Source organism: Coffea eugenioides, chromosome 6 (assembly GCF_003713205.1).
Source record: "Coffea eugenioides isolate CCC68of chromosome 6, Ceug_1.0, whole genome shotgun sequence".
Lineage (NCBI taxonomy): Eukaryota > Viridiplantae > Streptophyta > Magnoliopsida > Gentianales > Rubiaceae > Coffea > Coffea eugenioides.
The window spans coordinates 35,526,979-35,542,441 of NC_040040.1; positions in this window are offsets into that span (position 1 = coordinate 35,526,979).

A 15,463-nucleotide genomic window follows, 5' to 3' on the forward strand; every position below is an offset into this window, starting at 1 on the left:
ATCCCATTTAAATTTTTTGTTCGGGCCAGTCCCATGATTTTTAAATCTTATTCGGGTCAGTCCCATGATGTTAAATCTTATCCGGGTCAGTCCCATGATTTTAATTTTGTTCGGGTCAGTCCCATGATTTTAAATTTTGTTCGGGTCAGTCCCATGATTTTAGATTTCTATTCGGTCAGTCCCATGATATTAGTTTTATTCGGTCAGTCCCATGATTTTAAATTTTGTTCGGGTCAGATCCGGGTCAGTCCCATGATTTTAAATCTTATTCGGGTCAGTCCCATGATTTTAATTTTGTTCGGGCCAGTCCCATGATATTAAATCTTATTCGGGTCAGTCCCATGATTTTAAATCTTATTCGGGTCAGTCCCATGATTTTAATTTTATTCGGGTCAGTCCCATGATTTTTAATTTTGTTTGGGTCAGTCCCATTTTAAAGTTTGTTAAGGAGGTCAGTCCTCAATTAAAAAGCGTCAGTCGTTCGAGTAGCTGCAACCGAATGGCACAGGTAAACATTTGGTGTCTACTTCTTTGTCTCAAGTTTTTCCAAAACTCAGACAAAGAGGGGCAAACTGTAGACAACAAATTTTTAGTGTATTTTTATTTTACTATTATTTTTATTTGTTATGTTAGTTTTTATTTGCTTTTAGTCTTTTATTTTTGTTTTAAGTCATTTTAGCATAGAATTTTTGGAAAAAAAAGAAAAAAAAAGGAAACAAAAAAGGGAAAACCCGCATACGGGTTTTAGGCAGTTTAGCAAGTTCTAAAAAAAAGAAAAAAAGGGGAAACCCGCATACGGGTTTCAGGCTGCTTAACCAAAAAAAAAAAAAAAAAAGCTCATGCACTATGCTGCACTGGATCCTAGCCCTTTCTTCATGTTACAACTTAAGAAAACACACGGGCAAATTGCAGAAAAAGACAGCTTAGCCCATTTCATTTTCCGCCGTTTCTCCATTGTGTTTTCTTTACCCTTGGATTACCTTGACTTCATCCTACCTGGCTCTCATCTGGGAGGGAGAACGATCGGATGGCCATAAAAAGGAGGTGAAATGGGATTTATCAGGAGCCGTGAAGATCAGGGTTGAGAGGATATAAAAGAGAGAGAGTTTGGAGAGAATAAAGGGGGGGATCAAGACCAAAAGAAAGGAAAACAGAAAAACCATGACGGCTGAGAGGTTGAGAGAATAGAGAGGTTGCGGGTCTGGACAGCTGAGAGATCTGGGGAGCGAAATAGAGAGCCGAGAGTGAGCGAGAACTGGACAAAAGGAGAACGGGGAAAGAGAGCTGAGCGAGAGGAAGAGATCGAGGGATTGGGGACTGATAAAAGAAACGAAAAAAGGGAAACAAGGTAGAAAGAGCGAGGGTTGGCAACTGAGAGTGATAGATAGGGAGATTGTGACGGAAGATAAAGCTGAGAGAGGAGTTTTTTTTCTGGACAAAGAGATCAAACAAGGAGAGGCAAGAGAGAAATTTCTGGGCGACTAGCAAAGAAAGAAACGAGAGGGCAGTGGCGGCTGAGTTTTTTATCAAGAGCGCAAGAAAGAAAGACTGAGGGAGAAGGAAAGGAAAGCCAAGCAAAAAGTGGCGGCGGTGAAGAAAGCCAGAACCAGAAATGATTTTATGCAAAAAATTTCGGCAGAACAGGCTAGTTTTCGGCACCCGTTGCGGCATGATTATCTCATTTACAATTGTTTAATTCGATTGGATTTTGGTTTCTACATCAACTACGAAGTCAGGGGAAGAACTCTTGTTCAGAAATGGTTCATAGAAAGCACCTGGAAAGTCCTTGAATCTGGCTCCCAAATCATCAGCTTGGCTTCGCGGGTGCGGGTTCGAAATCGCCATGAAGCCAATCCAGCAGCTTTTCACGGAAATTCCTGACCTGATTTTGATCTAAAAGGCTTCATCAGGTACTCTTCTGAACTAGTCTTATAGTCTCTCTCTTTGTCATTTGTTGGTTTAGTCATTGGCAGTTTTCTTTCGTTCCATTTTGCTGCATTTCATGTCCAAGAGCCTCGTTGAATTTTTCCTCTTCCCCTTGTCCCGGATTCTTGCAGTGGTTGTTGAATGAGTTGGGACTTGTTTAAGTTAGGTTGCATCAATGTATTTCGGCTGAATGAGAAAAGTTGCAGCCAAGTTTTGTTTTCCAGATTTGCATTACCTCATAAGAAGGAAACTGCGAAGGAAATATTGTTGTTTTGCTTTCATTTAGCTCACCGGCTGTTTTTTTTTTTTATGCGGTTCAATAAGCTGCTAAGAGGATTACATTCCTGTGACTGCATTTAGTTACTTGTTTGGATGATAAATTAATGAGCTTCGTTGGAATTTTGCCCGAAATATTGGTGTCGGCATGATCTGAAAAATTGCAGCAGCAAACCTTTGACTTGAATATAACCTGGGATGAACCTTGAATGGGTTATTAGCTTGCATGATTTAATCTAATGTTTTATGATGGCTTTTTGAAATCTAATGTAATCTTTCTGGGTAGCTAACAAGTTGTAAAATCATAGAGAAACGAGAGATTTTTGCTGCAATCTTGTTTTGTTGTTGTGAAGTCTTTTGCTGCATTCTATTTTGCCGTTATTCCTAGCAGCCATCATCCCAGATTTGCTGTTTTAATCCTGCAATAAGAGTGTAGTCTTTGGCTTGATGATTGAAGGGAGGGTTGGATTTTAGGTTTGTTTGATTCAAAGGTTAATGTTTGTTGATATGTTCGGTTGGAAATGAGATGCTGCATGATGCAGAGTGAAAGAAATCTGAAACGAGAGCAATGTTTCTTCAATGCATGCATGCAAATGTTATCAAAATTGCGCTTTAAGCCCCCCAAATCTCCCCTTGTTCTACTATGACCCAACCAATTGAATGATTTTCTCAATTTGGTCCTTGGTAGCTTTTAATTTTACAACTTCATTGCTTGTTTGCTTCAATTAACTACTATGCTTTGTTTCAATTGCACTTAAGTCATGACTTTAGGGGCTTTATGACCAAGTGAGCTTGTGTTTGCCTATTTTCTTTAATTTTCCCAAATAAATTGGTACCTTGACCATTTCTTTTATTTTGGAGGATAAATAAGTGATTTCACTCCATTTAAGGCATCAACTCAAGGGAGGTATAACTTCTTTTATTTTTTTGTCTCTCTCCTATGTGATCCAACGTGCTAAGTGAGAATTGCATGTCTACTTTGCTTTCCTTGTTTTTTCCTTAATTCCTTTCATTCATTTCATTTACTTTTGCTTTTATTAAGTTATTCTTTTATGGGGTATGTGTACACCTCTTGGCTTGTAATAGATAGGGCTTGGAGAGCATTTTTATTCACTTTTCCCCTTCCCCATTTGTTTTAGTTAGCCAATGTAATAGGTTCATTAGCTTGATTGCTTGCTTTTGTTGCTACGTGTTAATTTGCTTTATTAGGCTCTTGCATTTAGTCGAGCATGCTAAGTGTTATGTGCTACGTGTTTATAGGTGATTGGCATGTCTACTTGCTTTCTATAGTCATAGATGAATGTGATGGATGAATGCACGTCACCACACTAGTCCAACGCTAGTTGTGGCTCATTGTCCCGTTTTCCACTAGTCCAACGCTAGTAGGAATTCATAGATATGGGCTAGTCCAACGCTAGACCCTTAGGGATTTCCCTCGCTAGTTCATACTTGCATGTTTCAATACATTTCATGCATTTTTCTTAGTTTTCTAGCATTTGGCATGCTCCTCCAATCCTTTCCCCTTCATTTTAGGCTTTTTGCATCTTCATGCTAGTTATAGGGTATATTTGCCTGAGAGTCCCCTTTTGGTAAGGGAAACGAGCCAGTGTGGCTACAAAATAGCCTTAGCACGCTAGTTCTTCCTTCTAATCAAAGGGAAAATTAAAATCATGAAGTTAGGAGTCATTCCCGTACCCGACTTGATGCATTCCTCTAGGTTCATACACTCTCATTTTTATCATATCACTTCCTCACTTTCTTTATCCACATTTTCTCACTACTTATTTTTCTCATTCCACATGCCATGTTCGCACATTTTTCTTATCACTTATTTATTTTCTACCTCACAAATTGCACCCAATTGCACTTATATGCATCTACTACTATTTTACCATATTTTCATCCACTTGCACACAAACACCTTTATTTTCTCAATTGGCACACATGCACTTTTCTTACGTTTGCACACATGCACTTTTCTTACATTTGCACACATTGCACTTTTCTTACATTTGCACACATTGCACCTTTCTTACATTTGCACACATTGCACTTTTCTTACATTTGCACACTTGCACTTATATTTGGGTCTTCATTTGCATTATTCGTGACCTCTATGAGGGCTTTCCTTACTGGCCATCACAATTCATGGATTGGGACCAAAAAGCCTCATAAGAGACATTTTAGATTTAGGATTGCATTTTTCTTTTTTCATATCCATTAGTCACATCGAACATGCAACACATACTTTGGGTAGAAAAATTAGGAAAAGAATGGCTAAGTCACGCAACTAGCTTTGGCTAGGGTAAGGGAGTGCCTTAGGCTTTGCCATTGCCTTTTCCCTTATCAAACGTGACCCCCGATCCCTTTCTTTGGTTACGTAGACCTAAAAGTTCTTTAAAAAGGGTTTTGTTTTTCTTCCCAAAAATCATTTTTGGGTGACTTGGTACACCCTAACTCTATACCAAGTGGCGACTCCCTTTTCCATTCAAAAAACCCTTTTTGAACTTTGTTTGGCCAAATCGTCGCATTTTCAAGTCCCACGGCCTTTTATTTTCATTTTCACACACGTTCACATACATATCTCACACACTACTTTCACCACACTCAAAAAGTGGGGCACGACAATATCTTTTCTCGAGTTAAGCGTGAATGAATCCTGGCGAGAGTTGGGCGGGCGGTCCGCTAAACCCTGGGGTACGCCCTAGAGGGAGGTAGGGTCGTCACAGGTTCAAACCAAGCATCTTCAAATGAAAACATCTTTAAATTCGAGTAGCAAAATGACATGTTCATTTTCTGCTTTAGGCATGATCCATGGAGTTACATAGGTTGGATGAGGAACATCACTTGTGCCAAAGTTAATTTCCTTTGGCACGTCAAACACAATCTTTAATCCTTCTTTGAATTTGATGGAGCGCCATCGGCATCTTTTTCTTTTTCAAGATCATTGATTATAATATGATTCCAGAAACCCATGCTTTCTTAATCTTTCTTATCTTTTACAGAAGTGATAGTTTCAATTCTTGACTTCTTTTCTTGAATAATTCTTCTTTGCTGAGACAGGGCTCTCTTCTTTTTCAAAAATACATTGACATTGCTTTGAAACATTTAGCCTTTGATGAACAAGTCACGTCAAGTTTTTCACTTATGGTCCAAGTCTATCAAAGACAAAAGCATATTGCGATTTATTTCATAATCTATCAAAGGCGGACCTCCTTTAATCCTTCATCAAGTTCTTTAAATCTTTCAAATCTTCCATATCAAGATATGAAGAAGTCAGTAGTCAATCCAAGAACTATGAAGCTTTTGAATCGACATTTGAAGAGCAAAATCGAAAGAAGCTTTCTATAGTATTGAGAAAATCCCGAAGATTGTAACTCGTATTTTTCTTAAATTTCTTGTATTTCATATTTGTCGTATAGTTTTCTTGTTTTGTAACTTCTACAAACTTGAAATTTTATTGCATATAATATCATCTAAGAAAAATACATTAAGTCTTTACTAAATTCACCAAAGGTAAAACCATCAATTTCTCTTGTAAATACTCATAAAGAATGGTTAAGAGAATGTTAGAAGCACTTTTTCAGTCTATCAAGTTCCTAATTATCAACGGTTGGATGCTAAAGATGTTAGCACTCATCTTATATAATAGGGATAATTTCAGAAACCTCCCTTGAGATTTTTAACAATTTCACCTAGTTCCCTTGAGATTTGAAAAATTACATATACCTCCCCCGAATTTACCGTTTCCGCAACAAAAACTATTTAATGGTCAAAATTTTGAATGAATAACACAAAATGGCCTCATGAAATTATGAAGTTCATTTTACCTTCTTATAATATTATTCAAAACTATGGAACATGTACAAAATTTCAAACTCATTTTCAACCCTCATCTCTACTATTTTAACCCTTTTCGTATTACCACATTTCAAATTAGTACTATTATCATCATGACCATTACCACCATCAATCCCTAAATTCAAAAATCTCAATTGAAATTTAAAAAATTTGTATTGTTAAACTCAATAAATTTTAATAACCACATCAATATAACATGCTATCCCTTAACTATTGAAGTATCAATACCAGCTCTAGCTTTTTTAAACCCAATTTACATATTCTTCTATTCATATTCAGATCCTCCAAGCAAAGTTAAAATTAAATTTTAATATGTTATTATTGTGTCTAGAACGTGATCGATTATTTCACAAGTGAATTTTATTTTTGTTTTCATTAAATATCGAATTGTGTGATGCATTCATATGAACAAGATTAAGAGTGAATTGCTTAATTGCATGAAAAAATATTAATATGTTAAGACTATTATGGTCATTTTGTAGGGCCAAGGGAGGTATGTGTAATATTGAAAACCTCAAGGGTACTAGGTGAACCTATCAAAAACCTCAAGGGAGGTTTCTAAAATTGTCCCTATATAATATGAAATCAATTGATAAATATTATTAACTAACAAAGTTAAGTTAAAATTTGACTCATAAATAATTTCCACAAAATGAATAGTTAATCGAACCATCATAACTGGGAACTCCCTTTTCATCTTTGTAACTCCTTCCTCTCTCTCTCTCTTCTCTCTTTAGGGTTTTGCTCCTAGGATTCTCGGTTGTTTTGTATGGCAGCCTTTTGGCCATTGGACTCCTCTTCTAGTGGTCTCAGCCCCTTCTGTTTTTCTTGGTTTTACTCAACCCCTTTTGTTTCCATGGATCATATTAGGGCTGCTCTCCCAACTATCATTTTATGGTTTTCGTGGAAAGCGAGAAATAAGGCCCACTTTGAAAAGGATCGTTTTGAAGCACAGGCAATCATTGTTATAGATTTGTCGAGCAATTGGGAATGACATAGGTTTTTTTAGCCTCTCATTTTTAGGGTGATCTTATTAATCCATGGGTTGTATTTGCTAAACGTTCTTTTCATGTTATGTGAGGTGTGGCAGTTTCTTGGAGAAGGCCATCATGACCTTTTGTCAAATTAAACACCGATGCAAGCATTTTTCAGTGGTGTACCTATGGGGGTGGATTGTTTAGGGATCATGAGGGACATTTGAATTTTGCTTACTATAAGGAGTTTGAAGAGGGGGATGTTTTGATTGCAGAGAATTTATTCTTGTTGCATGCTGTACAGCTTTATAAAGATAATGAGGTGGATAGATTGCCAATTGAAGTGGATTTGGAAAGTTTCATTTGATTGTTAAACTCTGGGATAGTGTCGAAGTGGCCACTTTGTAATGTGTTGCCAAGAATTTGGGTTTCAGTTTCTCATATCTTCAGAGAAGCTAATAGTTCTTCGGATAAATTAGCGGGTTTGCGCTTTCCTTCAAAGTTGTTTTGTACATCTATTCATCAGCTGCTAGGATCTTTAGAGTCTCTATACAATTCGATTCTAGGAAATTTTCATTTGTGCGTATGCAAGTTGTAAGGAAATAGTACTCCTAATTTATGATCTTCAACTCATTTATACGTCTCCTCCAAATCATTATAATTTTGCATGAGTTTCTTTATTAATAAAATAGGAGGCTAGCATCCGCACCCATGAATGGGGTTTGATGTTAAAAAAACAAACATGAAAAATATGAACTCCATTTTATAGTAGTTCGACCACCTCCTTGGTGTCTATATCCACTAATCTAGTTCCTCAAACTTAGGATTTTCACAAGTTTCACTAGATTGATTTTTGTACTTTATCTTTCAATAGGTGAGACAAGATTGTTGTACAGTTCACAATTCTTGTAAACTTGAGATTGAGTTTTAATCTTATGATTAACCTTTTTTGGCATCATACGAAATAGAATATCAAAAGTAGTAAACTTTCCTTCTTTGTTTTTATTTCTTTCCTTTCTTATCGATATAAATTTTAAATTGGTGGTTTTTTTTTTTTTTTGACAAAGCAATCTTAAGATACATGTCTTTACAACAATAGTTACATATAACATTACGCAATTTATGAAGAAATTCATGTATCCATTTTATACAAGTATTTTCAATTTCACCAAATTGTACTTAATTCATCTATTCTTTTACTCATACTCATCATACAATTTTTGTTTCTCTCTTAAATTATTAATTTTCTATTTTGTTTCTTTCATTTTCATGATATTTTCATCATTTTCTTAGTTTTTCTTCAAATTTCTTACATGTCAAAGTGAACTCATCAATCATGATTCTATGATTTGTAGTTTTAGCATACGATTTCTTCAATTTATCATGTAAATAATGGATAATAGTTCCAAAACCATATTTTTCATTTCCATTTTGTATATTATTAGAATCAATGGATTGGCTTAACTCTTCATATAGATGAATAAATTTGTTGGGTCAAAGCAACCTACAAGAGATGAATTAGGATGAACAAAAATCTTACAAAATTAAAACTCAATAAAACAACCTAAAACAACCAAGATAAGGTAATACCAAAGTGCTCTTAATCAAGAATCAATTAGTTAGATAAATAGTAATTAAGCCGACAAGCAACAAAATCAAAGAGATAGTAGAAAATAAAAGAAACTCAAATCAATTTCATAGTGGCTCGACTTGCTTCTTGAAATTTATCTCCACTCCCAAGTTTCATCCAAATTTGTATTTTTCTGCACTATGTGTCTCCTGAAAAATTGGGTGAGATAGTGACCCTTTGTACAACTTGAGGTTCAACCTAGCTCAAACTAAGTCCACCAACACTAGTTGAGTTTAGATTTTTATTCTTTGAATATAAAAATCACTTACAACTAGGCACTTCTCACAATTTTGAAGATACACAATGATCGCAATCACGAATGTGACAATTTTAAAGTACTACTAGTAGGAGTCACCCTTAAAAGCTTGTAATCAATGCGAGTAAAAGTTTTTAACAATTGGAGGTTTGAGCTTTTTCTTAAGGGCCCAATAGTGTGTATCAAAGGCCTTCCAATGATGAAAAGATTTTACTGAAAACACTGCTCATTGAGTCTTTTGAACGGGCAAATATTTTGAAACTCCGTCCAAAATTGCATCTAACAAATACTAAATCTTTTTGTAATTCTTGGAACAGATGAACTAGAAGTACTTCGTATGAATGGCATGTGTGAGGACCCGAATTCTTATTTTACTTACTTTTATTTTATTTTACTGACTTATTTAATTATTTATTTATTCATTTACTCTGATTAATTTATTTCATTCATTTTAATTTCATTTGCATGGATCAATGTCTCATTTTATATTTTAAAACATTTCGCTAGTAAAATTAATTTTTCTGCGGCTCGTTTAGTAAGAAATAGCGATTACGTGTTTTTCGAGACAAAATTCGGTTCGAGAGTGCAATAATCTTGGAGAATTGAGGATGATCAATAGTAGACTAAGAAAAGTTAATTGAGGGATTAGAGGTGAGTGAGTTAAATTAAGCTCAATTAGGAGCACTAAAGGCCTCCTATTCATGTGTTCACTTTTGGGGTACCAAAGCACCTTTATGTCATTTATTCCTTTCACCCCATCACTTCACCAACTACCACACAAACCCTTCCCTTCTTCTTCCCTCTTGGCCGACTCTCCCTCCACCCTTTCTCAACAAAATTTCAGCTAGCTTTCTTCCATTTTTGCTCCAAGAAGACACTCCAAACTTGCTTTTTTTTCTTGGTTCATCACACAAGCTTGAAGGGTGACTTGAAGGAGGAAGGAACTTTGGTGGTTTAGAGCTTATACACTAGTGGTTGGTCTTCATCTCTTGGAAGCAAGGTAATCCTCCAAAACTCTCATCTTTTCCTCTCAACTTATAGTAGTTAGTTAGTTCTATCTAGTTAATTATTGGGTTGTTGATGAGTTCAAAAGAACCTTGACACTAGGTAGAGGACTTGAGGTGGCTTCATAGGTAGAGGCCTTGAGGATTGTTGTGTGTCTACTTGTTTGTTTGGTGCTTGTTTTGATGAATTATGGCTTAGTTTTGGTTGGGAAGTTGAAAAGAAAACTTGAGGAAAGGAAGAGGCTTGCTGTTCGAAATTTTTGCTAGTTGATTCCCTCATATTAATTTCGAATTTTGTTGTTATTTTGGTGCTATAATGCTTGTTATATGTTGGTGTTTATGTGTGTTAAATATCTCCCAAAAAGCATAACAATTTATTGAGTTAAAGTAGGGGAAAGTGAGGTTGCAAATTTGAAAAATTTTCTGATCAGGAGACCAGACCAGTGTCCCCGTTTTGACCCATAACTTTTCGTCTGGGAGTTGAAATCAAGTGCGTTTGTGGCATTTGAAACGAGACTCCGAGGACTTTCCAACGGTATAAAATACACCCTTTAATTTATTTCCTATGAGCCATAGTGAACCAGCAAAGATGACTGATTTTCCTCACTGCTTTCATTCGAGAAACAATCATAGCTGCGGTTTGTAGCTCATTTTCCCCTATCTTGCAAAACGAATTTTAAGACAGCTCCTTCTAGTAATTTTTAGCATTTTGAATCTAGTTTTCAACTCCACAAACCATGCTAAATTTTGAGTTGTGTAGCTTTAGTTGTGACCAGATTTTGGAACTCTGTCAAGTACTTCAGAACTGGAAATTCTGTGAAACAGGTTCCAAAAATCAGTTTTCTTAAAACTGTTGTATCTTGGTGTAGAAAGGTCCGAATTGAGTTCCGTTTATTGCATTTGAAACTAGATTTGGAGTTCTATTAGTGGTATAAATTTCAAGAGTTGATTCTATTTTTATGAATTTTTCCGAATTTCCAAAGTTTACTGAAATTGCAAGCTTGTTTTGCTCTGTCCTGTCTAGAACATTGACTTTGAGTTAAGATTTGAATGATTTCATATTGGAGTCTGGGAAAAGTGTCTTCCAGAGAGTTTTAATGCATTGAGTCTAGTTTCCAATGGTATAAAATTTCCAATTTTTGGACTTACAAAACTCGAGATATGATTTTTCCAAATAGTGTCGCACCAATCTAGAAATTTTCTGGTTTCAAACAAAGTACTCTTTTAAGAACTTTCCACCTTTCTTTGAGATTGTGGGTCCATTTTAAGTTTAATTTCATGGTTGGATACAAGGTCTTTTTGAACTTTAAACCTTCATCTTGAATCTTAGTTTTCAAAGGATTAATCCTCTTTTAATGATTCTCCTTGGTTGCCTAACTTCCTTGGTTGATGGCACCTCTTTTCATACTTAAGAAATGGACTTCAACCCTAGTTTTATGCCCTTGATTGCCATGAGATTGAAGTTTAAAAAGGGAGCGTTTTAACTAGAGTAATTCTTGGAGAATTTCACTACTTTTATACTCGAAACTTGGAACCTTTAGCTTTGACATTTACTATGAAAATGAGTGGAGTTTTGGATGAGTTTTGAGTCCATTAGTTTGGAAAATGTGAACGTTCTTTATATTCTAAAGTTTGGACTTGAGATTAGAAGTTTTGAGAGATGAAAATCATCTACCTTTTTCTTGATTTTCGTGCCGAAAGTAAATATGGTGCTTTCTTTTGGAATTGAGATTTACTTACCACGACTTGAATAAAAAATGACCTTTGAGTTCTCTTTGAGCATTATTTCAATGAGCTAGCGAGAAAAGCTCCTTTAACTTGGCTCGAACTTGTGACCTTGAGAGTGGGTAGCGAGAAAATATTTTTCTTATTAACCTTGGTCGAGTACCTAGGTAATCGTGATTGTCCATGTCTCAGGTGGTCACGAGAATGCCGAAAAGCTCGTCTGACTTCTCACTTTGCTCTTGTTTTGCCTTGACTTTCGGTGAGTGTCAATTGCATGTTCAATGCTAATGTGATTGAAATGATATTTGTACAAGTGCTATATGATACGTGAACTTATCGAGGGGAGGGTGTACTTTATCGCCCTCGTCCTGTCTCTCTTGTGATTGAATGATACTTGTTAAATGAATGTATATGACTTGCTTGTACTTGAAAATGTTCTAACTCGTGAGCACTAAGCGGTAGAATGTATCACACTCTATTCGGGTGGGAGGTACCGCTCATCCCGACTCAGTGCTATGAACGATTTTAAGTCGATTGGAGCATTGTCTCATCGACCAATCATGCTTGTGGGGACGCCCCAACCCATTGGCTAACCTTGTAACTCGATCTGGCAAGGGTTTGATCGAGAAACTTGGCGAACCTTGGAAAATGCTATAACTTGATCTTTTGAGATCTCGCTTGGCATACTCGAATAGTATCACCACTACATGAATGTTTGGTTACGGATCCGAGTGGGTGTTATGTTGGATGGAGGTAGTAAGTGGAGCACTACGGTCCTATTACTACTTGAGTTGACGAAGAGTCAACCCCAAATGGCTTGAATCGGTCAAGGCATAGAAATAGCTCCTGAGAGCTCCTGTATCCTTCCATGTGTGTTATTTCCTACTTGTACACGTAAATGAAACTCATGTTTAAAGTTGTTTTCAAGTATGTTATTTGATTGATTGGTACTACTTGCTTGCTTGTTTAAGTTTTCTTGGTCTCACTGAACATTCGCTCATCCCTTTAAGTTTGTTTTCCTTAATAGGTTTTGGAGGTGGATTGGAGGTTCTAGACTAGTGACTTGTGGTGGAAGCTAGTATACCTTTTGTATGAATTTGGTGACTCTTATAGTGTAAATTTTGTTATTGTTGATTGGTGGATTGTAATTATAATTGCTAGCCTTAGAAGTTGTGGCTTGTATATTCGAAGTACTTCTTAATTAAGTCGATGGTTGTTTTGTGGCTCTATATTAAGCTTGAACGAGTGCGTGAGTCCTGAAGAGAGTTGGGCAGGCGTTCCGCTGATACCCTAAGGTTCGTTCGCCCTAGAGAGAGATGGGAGCGTCACACCATGTCTAACAAGCTCATTGACTATCTAAGTCTTTTTGCTATACGTCCAAATGGCTGAGCCATGAAATTGAATTCGAAATGAACAAAATGGCTTTTGTCTCATTTTTTTGATTTCCTTCTCTTTTCCAATAATGTTTCCTTGAATTTGTGAATATGTTCTACTATATTACACAAGAAAATTATTGGTCCAAATCATCATTTTATTTGTTATTTATCAAAACTTACAATTTAAGGATGTTGAGGTCTTTAGCTCTTTAATCTAGGGATTTTCATTATCTCAAGTGTCTTTGAATTTCAATTTTTTCACATTTATCATCTTCTATTTTGAAGTCTCTAATGCATTGCTTCTTGTGTCGTTTTGCTTCTTTTCTTTTTGTACTTTTCCCTTCAACTTTAACTCTAAAGACTATAATATACTTAAGTTCTTTGGTTCTTTACTATCAATTTTTTTTATTCTCATTCATTAGATAAAGCATTCAATTTTTTAATTATTTCTCCTATGAGATAATTCTTCACGTACTTTTTTTTAATTATATTGTTGAATTTACCTATTATCAATATTTTCATATGGTTCTATTTTACAATATTCATGTTGAGTTGCAAGAAGAGTTTCTTACAACCTTTTATGCAATCATATTGATTTGTATTTAATATATTAGAAAGAGTATATTCATGGCTTTGGCATCGAGTTCATAGTTTTATATCTTTTAATTTTCCTCTTATCATCTCTAATTTTACCACTATCTTTATCTACAAAGCTAATAATATAAGAACCTTCGGGATTTTTATTTTCTTTCTATAAATTTTTTGTTCATTTTGTACAAATTTTTGTTTGTAGATACTTATACACCTTTTCAAAATAATGATAAAATTTACCACAAAATAACTTGAAAATTTTTTTAAAAAACTACAAAGTGGCATCCATTTCAATTTACTAATCAATCATCTAAAGTTGCCATCATTTTATCTAAAATCATTAAGCATCCCAAACATCATACGAAATTGCCAACAAGTCAATCGCAACACAAATATTTCAAGATCGACCAAAAAAACTAAAATCATAAGTAGAGGAGTGTTAAATTAAAAATTGTAATAGTTGTAAAATCAAACTTAAGACTGAAGTTCCAATTCAACTACTAGACATCTCAATACCAATGCTTCACCTTTTCCTCAAACCTATGTTTTGAGAGAAAAACAAAGAAATTTGGAGATGAAAATTTCAAAACTGAGAAGTTGAATGTTTAATATGTAAAAGGGTGAAAATAGGATTTTGGATAATCATAAATTGGTAGTGGAATATTACTATTCCTAACTTTTTCAATTTATTCTTCCTTTCTTCTTCTTCTTCTTGTGGGTCATTTCCTATATCTGATTGGATTGGTCAACAATATTTTGTAACATTCATAGATGATTTTTCAAGATATGATTACATATATCTCATTTCTGAAAAGTCACAATTACTGGTGTTCAAAATTTTTAAGGTTGAAGTGGAGAACCAACTCAACAAAAGAATCGAAGGTGTCAAATCTGGCCGTGGTGGTGAGTACTACAGTAGATATGACGATTCAAGTAAACAATGTCTAGAACTATTTGTTAAATACCTAGAGGAATGCAGTATCATTTCACAGTACACTATGCCAGATTTATCCACTATGAATGATGTTGCTGAAAGACGAAATAGGATGCTTAAGGACATGGTAAGAAGTATGACTTGTGATGAGATTTTACCATGAACCAAATTTTAATAAACCTAAATACCCCATTTTCTACAAGTATACAGATCGTTTATCAAGTATAGGGATATTAGGTGTTGATCCCACAGGGAAGATTGCCAATTGTCGATGATTTTTGAATTCTTTTATTATTTAGACTACCACAAATGCAAGAGATTAAATCTACACTACACATGAAATAAAAGTAATAAAAATAACAATAGAAAACTCTTAAGGTTATGAAATTTCTTACTACTCTTGCATGTGAAATTATCGGTTAATTGAATGTTATTATCTTGGTTAGTTATGGAGCAATTTCCTAATATATACAAAGCCTACTCTCGTGATGAATCAACTATGGTTGTAGTTAAGTCATACCTACTCTGGTGGTTATGTAATTAACGACAAACTTATTTCTTCTATGAAATTACATGAAACAAGCTACTAAAGCCACAAAAGTATACATCTACTCTTGTGAGTGTACTCTCTAGATTTAGTACTTCTTGAACTAGTGTCAAATCCCAATTTTCATTGTAAACTTAACACCTTAAAATTATCACAATTAATGGTCAATTAATCATGATTAGAAAAGCAAAAGTACTAAATAATTTGCTCAAAATAATATCATTAAATAACCAAGTAAATATTACAAATAAAATATAGAAAGTTTATCTATAACTCTCGACATAAATTTTAGCTAAACATGAAAGACATGAAAACAAGATCCAAACTTATATTATAACCAAACATTAGAATTAATACAAGAAG